A 12989-nucleotide genomic window follows, 5' to 3' on the forward strand; every position below is an offset into this window, starting at 1 on the left:
AGACTCTCTATAAGAGACAACACTTTTTTATATCATCAATCACAGAGAAATAAATCTAGTGCCTAACTGAAAGATTCACCCCTGCTGACAAGCATTCATGATTCTAGAAGGTATTCAGCTAACTACTAGAGTAGCAAGACAACTTTCAATAGCATACAGCTATAAACCTTGAGACTTGCAACTGAGACTTGCTTGAGAGGCATTGTTGTACAGTACTGCCACAATAGTTATGGATAAAACTAACCACTTTTTTTAAACTGGCTTTATGGCCCACTTCATAAGATGAAACTCAAAATAACAGTTCTAAAGTGTCCAAGAACCCAAGACTCAACAGTCTATGGTCCTAAGGGAAAACCTAACGTTCTTATGCTGCCAAAAAATATAGCAGTAAAATGCCTCCTAATGACACATTGCTAGATCCATCAATCCTTTTCAGAGAAACTCTTTCTTATAATATATGGGTATAAAGAGAGAACAAGTGGGCAGTTTCCAGAGAGTGAGATAATTTAAAGCACTAATTCCTAAATGGGATGTTTTCTTCAAATCCTTCTTCAGGGATCTATGTGGAAAAGGGAGCAAAAATACTGTAAGAGCAGGAAATAATGGGTGACTCCAAGGAAAAAGTGTCTTCTATACACAACAAGACAGATGGATATATGAACTCCGTTCATTATGGTAGCATACACACCATCTGTATAGGTTTAAAGAAAATAGAGTCGCAGCACTCTAAAGGTGAAGTGGACAAGGACCCCAACCCTAACAAGGAAGCTACTTCCAACTGATAACTGCTGACAAGGGGAGAATCAGTTTCCTCTTATGAATCTCCACTGTTTATGTCAATCAAATTCCAGGGCACCATGCCTAGGAGTAGATGGCCAAAAGAAAACCAAGTTAATGGTATTTTGTTTGTTTGTTTGTTTGTTTGTTTGTCTGACTGTCTGCTTATATTACAAAAGCTGTTCCTGGTTTCAGTCCTGCCCTCACAGAGTCTGTCCCCTATATCACTTCCCCTTCTCCTCTGAGAGGTTGAGGGGACTGGGAGGATGAGGCCCCCTGCATCTCGTCTACCCTGGCACATCAAGTCTCTGCCAGATTAGGTACATCCTCTCCAACTGAGGCCATGGAGTCTTAGAGATTGGGCTACATGTCTGCTATATATGTGCCAGGGGCTTATATTCAGCCCATGTATATTTTATGGAATTTCTGCTTTTTGTTTTTATTTTGTTTTTTTTTTGTCTGTTTGTTTTGTTTTGTTTTGTTTTGTCTTAATGATCTCTTGAATATTGGTTTTGCTTTCTGTTTTGTTTCTTTCTGCTTTTTGTTTTATAATTTTTTGAGGAGACTGAAAGAGGAAGTTGGAAGGATATAGGAGGAGTTGTTAGAGGGTAAAAAAATCAGAACATATTTTATAAAAAATAATAAAACTAAATAGATAATTCATTTAAATGAATTACATAAATAAATAAAATGATGCACATTGATACAAAAATCAATACAAAACTTAGTGTATAACTGCATAAACCATGATTGATTCAGTAAAAATATACATATGCATTTCTTCATACTTATCTGTAAATGTATTGCCTTAACATAAGTTAATATCCTTGATAGATCATTTAGGAGCCTTGAAGGTGGCATCACCCAGAGGTATATTTCTTAAATTATTAACTTTTGTGAATATTGTAATTAAAAATTTAGAGACCAATAATTTCTAAAGTAATTTTTCTAACCTTGACAAAATTTGTAATTTGATATAATTCAAAGATTTCACTCTTAGTCTTTGATAGCACTGGCCTTAATTATAAAGTTTCTCCTCTTCCTGTTATTTTCTTCATTTATAGATTAAATGTCCTTAATATTTTATTTTTAACTAGTTTGTTTTCTAACATAACAAGTATAACCTTCTAATGTACTTCAACCTAATAAAACTTACCAACGTGAGGAATCTTAAGTTCTCCAATATTGTATATTCTTCATAAAATTTTCATTAAAAACAAAATTATATTTAGTAATTTGGCTTTGGAAAAGTGAATATTTCTCCCATAGGCCAAATTGTCTTAAATTATGTAGTTTTAAGTTGTAAAACACTCCTTGATTCCTCGTTAGTCTTGGACAGGTAAGGATTCTATTAGTGTATAAAGTGTAGCTCCAACTCTGCTTGAGTCCCAGACATAGCCTCAGTTACCCTGGAACCTCTTTAAATTCTCATTAAGTGGGGGTTGTTTTATAGTAAACATTTGCCTCCAGAGCCTGGTTTGTACAAACAGATTTTTCATCTGTTCAATGTGCCAGTGTTCAGCCTAGCAGTTATATGGGTTTGGCTATTCACTAAACCTTCTTCTTCCTATTTTTTAAGAGTGTTGGAATCAGCAGAATGTTCTTGGTTCTTCTTATCTAAGAGAAGACATCATTGTTTTCTGTGGTGACAGTGCTGTGTTTATACTTGTCTCTACTATACATGATTGTGTGTATTACATTCCAATTAGCACATTTTAGTGTTTGTGTTTGTTTTAGAGCTGAAGGGGTCTGCCACCCTATAGGTGGAACAACAATATGTACTAACCAGTACCCCCAGAGCTCATGTTTTTAGCTGCATATGTAGCAGAAGATGGCCTAGTTAGCCATCATTGGGAAGAGAGGCCCCTTGGTATTACAAACTTTATATGCTCCAGTACAGGGGAATGCCAGGGCCAAGAAGTAGGAGTGGGTGGGTAGGGGAGCAGGGCGGGGGAAGGACATAGGGGACTTTAGGCATAGCATTTGAAATTTGAAATGTTTATAAAGAAAATATCTAATAAAAATGTGCAAAGAAAAAATTCTGAAAATGAGCCCAGTAAAAAAAGACATTTGAACTTGTGATTATATTCTTTGGATTTGGAAAACAAGAAAACACCTTAAGTGCTAGAGTTACCATTCATGTTCATTTAGCACAACACTGAACTTATAGGAAGCACAGATTTTAGTCATGTGAACAGATGAATGGGTTGCATATATATTATCACATTTAATTATACCTATTATAGTAGAGTCAAATATACCTATCACTTTTTTATAAGAATTTCCAAGATGAATATGAATTTCTGCATTCAGTTTGTTTTTACCATCTATTTAACTCAAGAAAGCAAAAAAAGCACATTTACAACCTATTTTTGAAGAACAAATGTCGATAAGCTTTAGTAACTAACAACTCCTCTGGTACACAGGCCTACCTTTTTCTCTCCATGAATCCTGAAGGGATTCTTTACACTTTTATCATCATTACATAATGAGACTAGCCTGTGTTACTGGAGCAACGATAAAAATATGAAAGTTCACCAAGATCCACTTCTGGAATGCAAACTTCCACAAGATTCCCTATTAATCAACTGGAGAGTAACATCTAAGTGGACTGATGAGAAGAGGCAGCAGTTGATTGATTCCCTGAAGTGACTCTGTTTTCATAACCCCTTGATACTGGTTTGACACGTGCTCCTGTCATCATGAAGCCCCCCCATTGTGTGAACTAATTGAAGTCTCACAAAATGATGTCACTTGAATTACATTGCTCTTCCCTGATTGCAAGCAACTGTAATTCCCAGTGTCAAGATCGCATTTCACTTCACAGTTATATGCATCACAACATGAAAAGGATTAATTTCTGGTTGATTATTCTCTGCTGCTATAATATGAAATGCCCTTCATAGTAAGTGGCTCTTTGCATGTTTGCTAATCTGCCACATTGACAATTGTTCCAAAGGTGTTCTGAAGAATGTTAATGGGCATTTAATAGAAATTATTTATTTATAAAATATAAGTGAGTGGTATAAATGTTCTTAAAGTCATGTTTGTGAGATTATATATATTTATGTGTTTTAATGAAATTAATTCAATTAATTTTGTAGTTTTATCAATACCATGTTTATTGGACAGTATATTTGGGGGAAACCTTTCAGGAATACATTCATTTAACTAATAATTAAATAATTTCCTAATGTAAGCAAAAGATTATTGAATAACAAATTTCTTCAAACTGTTTAAGAATGCCTGTAATAGGTGGCCATGGTATGTAAAGCTAATGCAATCTCTAAAACTTCACTTAAAAATGGAAGACTCAAACACATAATGGTATGGAATTTTATCTAGTTGTGGTATTTGGATGAACTTACGAGATTAGGTCACATGTTACAGTATAAAACATTATTTTAAAGGTTAATAATATTTATAATAATGGGAAATTGCCCAGGGCAAAGATAATCAAACATAAGTTTCAAAGCAAGCTTGGTCATGCATATAAACACTTGGCAGATGAAATCACCAAGATCCCAAGAACTGTGCTGAGAATTTTGGCTTCAGTAGAAGTCAAGGTAAATTATTCCATGGAGTTTCCCTACTCTAATAACTTGTATGTAAAAACGGCACCAATAAACAAGCTGACTCTAGGGGTAACTAGCAACTAGATTTCAGCAAGAATTTGATCAATTTCACTGCTTTGTTTTATTCAATAGTTGTCTCCTTAGATAGGTATAGGACATAATCAGTCCAACTATAGTACTTTGACCAAAGTAGGTAGAGATGGTAAGCACCAGAATTGCTTTTTATGTTGCCACAAAGTTATTTGAACGAGTAGAAATGCGAAGCTTTTTCCAAACAGTATGTGAGAATGGCCCAAGAGTGTTTTCTCCATTCTTAGATGAATGACATATCATATCATTTTAGAATCTTCAAAATATTACTCAAATAGTGTAAACAATGTTGGATCACAACTGGGCCCTTGTCTGACATGCAATACCTTCAAGTGGATCTCCAGCGCTACAATAATTAGTAATGTTATAAGCAATTATAATATGTGTCAAAAAATAGAGCATTTAACAGACTTTTCCTAAAGAAACTCAAGATATTAAAGTAACCTTTAATATCTTGTATTCTTTTTAAAACTTTCAGTAGATTACTATTAGCTCATGCAGATGCAAAAATTCTCACAATTGTAGGCACAGTATACCTTCCAAAAGCTCAGATGCCTTAATTCTGAATATTTCATTGCATCAACTATAGTAATATGGATCTATCCATAATTTGTAAATCATATTGATTTTAAGAAATCATGTTGATATTTGATAATTTATTTCTTAATGAAATCCAATGCTAATTGATTACAATTAATTCTCTAATAAGTATACTAGATACTTTGTTTCATATTACAGGCAAATAAGATTAAGTGATTGTTGTAGAAAATCTATAAAATTAATATAATCTCATAAATAGACATTGGAGTATATTGTCATTTTGAGGCCCACTATTATTTTCTATATTCTTATATATGTATGGGCCTTGTGATATTATAATTATCATACTTAAACATGAATTTCATTGAGTTTTTATTAATATGTTGATTTTTGCCTATAACAAAATATAGGATTCCTCAAACTATCTACCACTCTATTAAGTCAATTAGAAGATTCTTTATATTTTTTTAAACTCAAGAAATTTTGTTTATCATTTGCTTTGAAAAATTTAAAAGGCTTAGCAGCCAATTTACATATGTCACTAGTTTAACTGAGCAAGGATTAGCAAATTAAAACTTAATTAGCTAATTTTTGCATAATTTTAGGAAAATTATATGGTTTGTGCAGTTGACAGGTGGGAGGTAAAGCATTTAACGTCTATTGAATTGGAGTTTTCCTTGACTTTATGAATTTTAATAGAAAAACAACATTTAACAGGTAAAATGTGTGTCAAGCTGAATACATTCTCTTGGAGCTATGGAAATAAATGTGTCTATGAAAGAAACCGGTGCTAAACATGTAATATTCTCAGTGAAACAGACATAAGTGTTATTTTGAAATGAAGAGAACTATTTAAAACAAATTGTATGGTCCATGTTATCTGTTGTAGGTTGTAATACACTAGTGACATTACAAGAAACTTGTACACTTATTTACAACAATGATATAGTGCCATCTATGTATATACGAGATATACTGATTATAATATGCCCATGCTTGGGTGGTCTCTGTACAGCATGTTGGTCAGTTGAATTTGAGGATGTCTGACTTTGGGCTAGTTTCTTTTTCTGGACTATTGCTCATCTAGTACTCTGAAAATTTCATTGTGCTTTTAAGCACTCTTTCTAATCTCTGGTCAAGCATCTACACAGAGGTCTTTACTCACCCTGCTCTGTCTTTTCAAGGATCTAGTTCCTTTCCTTCTTGTTCTCAGGGTTCTGTGAACATCCTAAACATTGTTCATTCTAAACTATACTTGCTTAATCACCTTTTTAATAATTTTAGATTTATTTATTTTATTTCATGCTTATGAGTGCTTTGACTGTTTGTATGTCTGTTAACTGCTTGCTTGACAGACAGCCAAAGAGGCCATTGAAACCCCTGGAGACACAGTTCTGGGCAGTTGTGAGCAATTCTGCGGGTACTGGGAAGAAAAGCCAGGTCATCTTTAGGAGTACCAGTACCACTACCCACCATCACTTCCCTTCCATACTTACCTCATAAGAACAAGAAGGATTTTTTTCTCCAATTTTGTTTCTTGTAATAGATACTTGTTGAATTAACTGATTTAACATTTTCATACCATTTAAATTCAGCAAATTCCTGTTTAGTTAAATCCAAAGTAATTTTTTTCTTTTGAAGTCATTTGAAAATGGGCTGTGGGAATTTTTCTTTGCTATAAACATAAGATCTTGCTACTTAAGATCATGCTTGTTTCAACTAGATATGCTCATGTAAGGCACTACGTATTCAGTCTACTCTTCCCATCACGTGGGATCATTATATTTGAGATTTTTTCGTCTGGACATATAGCATTCTCAGAAGTCAGACAAAACATAGTCACCGAGTCAATCTGGAAAACATTGTGTTTTTCATTTTTATTGGTTATTTTATTTATTTACCCCTTCCCAGTTTCTCCTCCACAAATCCCCTATGCCCTCTTGCCTTCCCCTGACTTCTAGGAGGGTTCTCCCATACCCACCTAACCACTCCTGCCTCAGCACCCTAGAATTCCCCTATGCTGGAGCATCAAGCCTCCATAGGACCAAGGCGTCCCCTCCCACTAATGACAGATAAGGCAATCCACTGCTACATATGCAGCTGCAGACATGGGCCTCTCCATTTGTACTCTTTGATTGGTGGTATAGTCCCTGGGAGCTCTGGGGGTACTGGTTAGTTAATATTGTTGTTCCTCCTATGGGGCTGCAAACCCTTTAGCTCCTTCAGTCTTTTCCCTGTTACTTCTATTGGAGTCTAAGTGCTTGGTCAAATCAAAAATAAAAAATTAAAAATCAGTAGCTTTCCTCTATTCAAATGATAAATGGGATGAGAAAGAAATTAGAGAAATGACACCATTCACAATAGTCACATATCATATAAAATATCTTGCTTTGACTTTAGCCAATCAAGTGAAAGATCTGCATGACAAGAACTTCAAGTCTCTGTAGAAAGAAATCTAAGAAGAATTAGGTTTAGGCAGGTCAATGATAACATATATTATATGCATATGTATGCATATAATATATGTATACCCATCTATACCCATGTCATACAGATGTAAAAGGCTCTGTGACCACCTAAGCTACCAGAAGTAAGTAGTGTGCAGACTGTGGAGGTGGACTTACTTTTTCTTCCTCTGACAGGAAACTAACACATTATAAGAGTAGTCGTGATACTGCTGGGGCGGGGGGGGGGGTCCCTAGGGTATCGCTGTGTCCCAATATAAACACAATATAAACAGGACAGATCACAGTTACTAGAAGGTCTGGAAATGAAAGCAGGTGTTTGTAATAATGTGAGAAAGGACCACGAGCTAGATATGTACACGGTCTCAGAAATTAAAGGCTTTGAAGAAAAGGTTACTACCCTCAGGCCAAAGAAGGAACCAACACCACAAGTATTTGCTTCAACTTCTGTCTACTGAGACTGTCTTTGGATTTTCCATTCTTTAAACATATGCATACCAGCAATAGAAAGGTAATGTGGCCAATTATGATAGGGACAATTGCTACAGAGAACAGAATCTAACCTGTTCTTCCTCCTCTTTCAGTGAGTCAGCCTGTGCTTCTTTGACATGAATATTCAGCTTTTGCACTGAATCTAATTTCCTGTCGAGTCTCAGACCTCTCTTCAGTAAATGCCCCTTCTTTTTCCTATGCTGATGGCATTTTCTTTTCATCAGATTATTTCTATTACATATAAATATGCTATTCAGTTTTCCATTGTAAAATAAGAGGAACAATTTTCTTAAGCCTCTGTCCAGCCTCACATTTTGTGCCACTCCATACCCAAAGCCTGCAAACAGTGAAATTCTTTTGTTCCCTGTCATTTCCTCCAGGCTTCTCTGGAGCCCATTTCAAGGGAGCTTTCAAACCATTGACTACTTAGAAGGACCTGTTATCTAGGATGCCAATGACTCCTCTATGGAGTGTATAACACGATCTTACCTTCTGTTTTATAAAATTGCTTCATGCTCTTGAGGGACTTTCTTTATGGTTTCCTGTATCATATCACCCTCCATTGGCTCACTTCCTGCTTCACTTGCACTGTGTTCAGCATGCTTTTGTCAGTTTCTCATTAATACAACACACACACACACAAACACACACACACAAACATTGGGCAATTTCAGATTCATTCTTTTTTTAAGCTATGTAAATGATCTCCCATTAGGTCTCTTCACAGATTACTTTCAAATAATATAATGATAATGGTTGATAGCAACATGTGATAACTGTATGTTAATCTCAGTTCAAAGTCTTTAACCTAATGTTATACTTCTCTCCTAAAACTTCCAAAGCAGGATTTATAGCTTATCCCCTAATCATCAGCATGTAACCCCATAGTGTTCTTTGCTTTCAAGCTTGGCTCCATTATAACCACTACTCAGATTAAGACCCTTTCATCCTTTGTATTTTCTTTTCTAATCACACAAGAATGCTAGCTTTTGCTATTATTTCATCTTTAAGGTAATTTGCAAACTAAGACCACCTTTCCTTGTCTTTGTGTCCATACTGACGATGTAATTACTCCAAAATATAAATAATAAAAAAGAAATGTTCTCCATTGCTCTCTTCTCAGCCCAGGATATTTGGATCTCTAGAGCAATGTCAAGTCTTCTCTTGACATAGCAAAGAGAAATGTCTGCTAAATCTCCAAAGGTTCTATCTGAATAATCTCCTTTTATAATATTTAATGGTTTCCATCCTGGACTTTCCTAAGATCCTTTGCAGCTAAATATCTCCTTTTCACAGGCCAGATTTCCAGCATCCCATCTTCCTTATGGCTCTGATTTACATCCCTGAGAAACGTTTGTTTAAAACAGAGTTGATAAATTCTCCAAACGTTTGACCCATGAAAATGACACCTTCATCTAGGTCAAAACAACCTAATTGTGCTACATTCCAGAAGCTCAGCCACTAATGAAAGCCAAGCTTCCTTCTTCAGTAACTACTGTTGCTTCAGATTCACATACACAGCCTGTGTCATCATTCCTTGCCAGTCAGGAAATAATGGTTAAATGAATATAGGAATTGTTGGACTAAATAAGGAAGAAAAGGAAGTGAAAAAGAGAAGGATGTAGTAAGAAAAGGAAGGCTCCTTGTCAAATGTCTAAGGTGGAGGGTCAAGTCAGTCAGAACTGAGTGAGATGCTAAATATGAAAGGCAATTCTGATGAAGCAAATGAATGGGTGAAAGTGTTCACTGCTGTTACATGTAGGCATATGAAATGGGACATTATAGCTATGTTTTAGAGATCTACAAGTTTTAGTTTTAAAGAGTTATTGTGGGAATGTGTGATGTTAGAGGACATAAGATGACCTGAAAGACCTTGCTAGAATAGCATGCTGAGGACCTTCCTCTAGAAGGTTGTGAGGAGCACTCCCTTCCCGGAATGTCCCAACAAAACAAGCTTTAAAAGAAAGCAAAGCAGGCGCAGATAATGGCCAAGAATGTTTTAGCTCCCTCTTCTGGGGACTGAGATCTCACCTCACCTGGGGCCATCACTGCTGCATAAGTAAGGTCCTGAAAAGACCCTTGCCTCTCCTCTATGGAAGGGAGAGGCTAATTACCATTTCTAAGGGGGGAGTTGTTGGCTCAGGCCAACAATGGGCTTAAACCAACCCTTGCAGTTATCAAGGCCTACCCTTAAACTGAATAAAAAATGTGTGTCTAGGAGATTTGGGGTCTCCTCTGCCCTGATTGCAGGACAGCCCCACTTCAGATCAATAAATCTCATGCTTATTGCATTGATTTCCATTCTGTGTTTCTGTGAGTGGGACATCCTGGACGTAAGACTCATCAAGTTTTACATTATAAACTTCAAAACAATAGTTCTCTTACTCAAATATGACTAAGCACGGTACAGTTTTGTTTTGGTCTCTTTTGGGCCTTAAGTTGGTTCTGGTAGATGGTTTCTTAACAGATACCATGAATTTCATTTTTATTATAATTCCTGTCATTACATATTCTATTTGCAGTAGTTGAACCTAACTTGCTTCCTCAGTGTGGGAAATGTTTGCTAGTATTTTCAAGTATTCCCTTCTAGTAGGTATGCATACTTTGATCTTTGTCACCCCTCTATGGCCAGCCCCTGAGAGATACAAACAAGTCTTACTGCTTTTGGAATGGAAATTAATTGAATTAAATTATATGGTGAAATGCCTCCACATATGATTTTATTTTATTTTTTTTTAGAAATGCATGTAGATGTTTGGCATTTTGATACTCTATGTAAATGTAAACTCTCAACAGAATTCCAGTTGAAAAAAATTATAGTTTCTTTTATTATAATTTATGGAAACTATGTAAATATCTACAACTTTATAGTCAGTGTTTCCTATATTACTCATGAATTACTAATTGCCCTTCTCAGCTACAATATATGAAAATATGTTTTCACAAAGAAATACTAAAACCCCAAAGACCATTTGGTTAAAAGTAAATAAATTATTAAATTGTATATCTTACCAAAAGGAGAAGCTAATTTTTTCTTTGATTTGTTATTTAATTAGATAAAACTGTCTTCTTCTGATGAATTTGGAAACTGCAAGGAATTAGCCTCAAATGCAAAACAAGCCTTATATGTGGCAAGTGTGAGTTCATCTTACAGTGTGTATCTCTAAACAACTTGATTTTACAGCCAGCCTGCCAAACCTGTCTGTCTTCTGCCCTACCATAGCCACAATCAGTGTAAGGCACTGGGCCCATTGCTTAAGCATAAACAAAGCCTTAGTTGTCTCATCTCTAAAACAATATTCTCCTGTCTCGCTAAAGTCCTTTTTGATAAGGTTCATGAACTAGGCTTAGAATGATGACTCAAGGATTTCATTGTACGACAGATGATAACTGTGCTAATGTCATGATAGTGTCAATGATGATCTGGCCAGGTCATAGGAACTGAAATTCTGAAATTCTACCACATAAATATGACTGGTTATAGATTTCAAAAAATTAGGTTGTTTTTTTACACTAAGTTCTTGAAATAAGAAATAACTATCTAAAGATCACAGCTAAACCATTAATTGTTACTTTGCTGTTGAATATAACAGGATGTAGAAAAATGGTCTTCTCAAGAAAAGTATGCCCAGTGATAGTGGACTGCAATTAATAGTTCAATTACTTCAAGATTTGCCAAATTATCTGCTATTTCTAAATTCATGTTAGAAGATTATTAGCTCAGGAAGTTTTACAAATGTATAACATTGTCATATTATCATTAAAACATGTAATTTTGGGCCCTTGGGTATCATATTTATGATCCCTTCCCTCATGGAGTACATTGTATGCTGTGTGGAACAGTCACCAAAAAAGTAATATGCTCCTAATATGAATCTTACAATGACAGAAAACAAATTTTAATATATATATATATATATACATATATATATATGTATATATATATATATGTACATATATATACAAACACACACACACAAATGCCATCAAGAAATGGAAAGATTATTTTATTTGAATTTCAGATTTTAAGAGGTGACAACTAATTTAATGAGGAATTTCAGAAATAAATAGGACAGATGGGAAGATTAAAAACATTATTAAATCTAATGGCTTGGCATAAGTACTCCACTTATCTCAAGGTTTATAAATTTAATGGGAAAGCATACCAAAATTCACTTTGTAAATCAATCTATTAGTTTATGTTCAGGTTCTCTCCTCATATTAGACTCATTTTAAATTTGATATGATAATATTGCTCATCATTAAGAAATCTAAAAGGTAAAAGTCAAAATGTGTTCATCTTGTGTATAAAATATTAATTACTGAAAATCATATTGTTGATCAAAACATCAACAAGACAAAACATAAAACACAAGTTAGGTAGAAATATATATGCTGAAGGTAGTTTCTCAAGTCAGTAGTAAAAAACAGACTTTTAAATAAGCAAGACCTGGCAGCTGGGAAGAGTTTCATAAATAAAATTTGGATAAACCATTAATAAAGGAAATACTATAAATGAAGAAAAATTAAGTACACAGAAATCATAGAAATTTCCAGGAGGAAAATGGGCAGCTACTCACTTGTGTGATTTGGTAAAGAGCTCTAAGTATTGTGTGAGAACTGACAAATGCTGAAGATCTTAGTGAAACAGTGAGATGTGACATTGCACATGTACTATTTAAAGAACAAAGGTCCAGGTGCCACTATGACATTTGCTTTACCACTTACCCATGGGAATATGAGAAAGCTCTTTTTGTGACCTTTCTCGTGGAACCAAGAGATGTTTGTTCAATTTTTGCCCTAAATGATTTTTCAACAAATGTTTACTCAGCTCCTATTTTGGGTCACTCTTTTACACATTAAGATGCTTTAATGAACACAACTCATCTCCATTGCTAACTTTGACCTAACCTACCTAACCTTTCTAGGTGATGAGACTCATTGCAATGGAATGGTCCATTCTCTCTCTCTCTCTCTCTCTCTCTCTCTCTCTCTCTCTCTCTCTCTCTCTCTCTCTCTGTGTGTGTGTGTGTGTGTGTGTGTGTGTGTG

The sequence above is a fragment of the Mus caroli genome, chromosome 7 (genome assembly GCF_900094665.2).
Source record: "Mus caroli chromosome 7, CAROLI_EIJ_v1.1, whole genome shotgun sequence".
Lineage (NCBI taxonomy): Eukaryota > Metazoa > Chordata > Mammalia > Rodentia > Muridae > Mus > Mus caroli.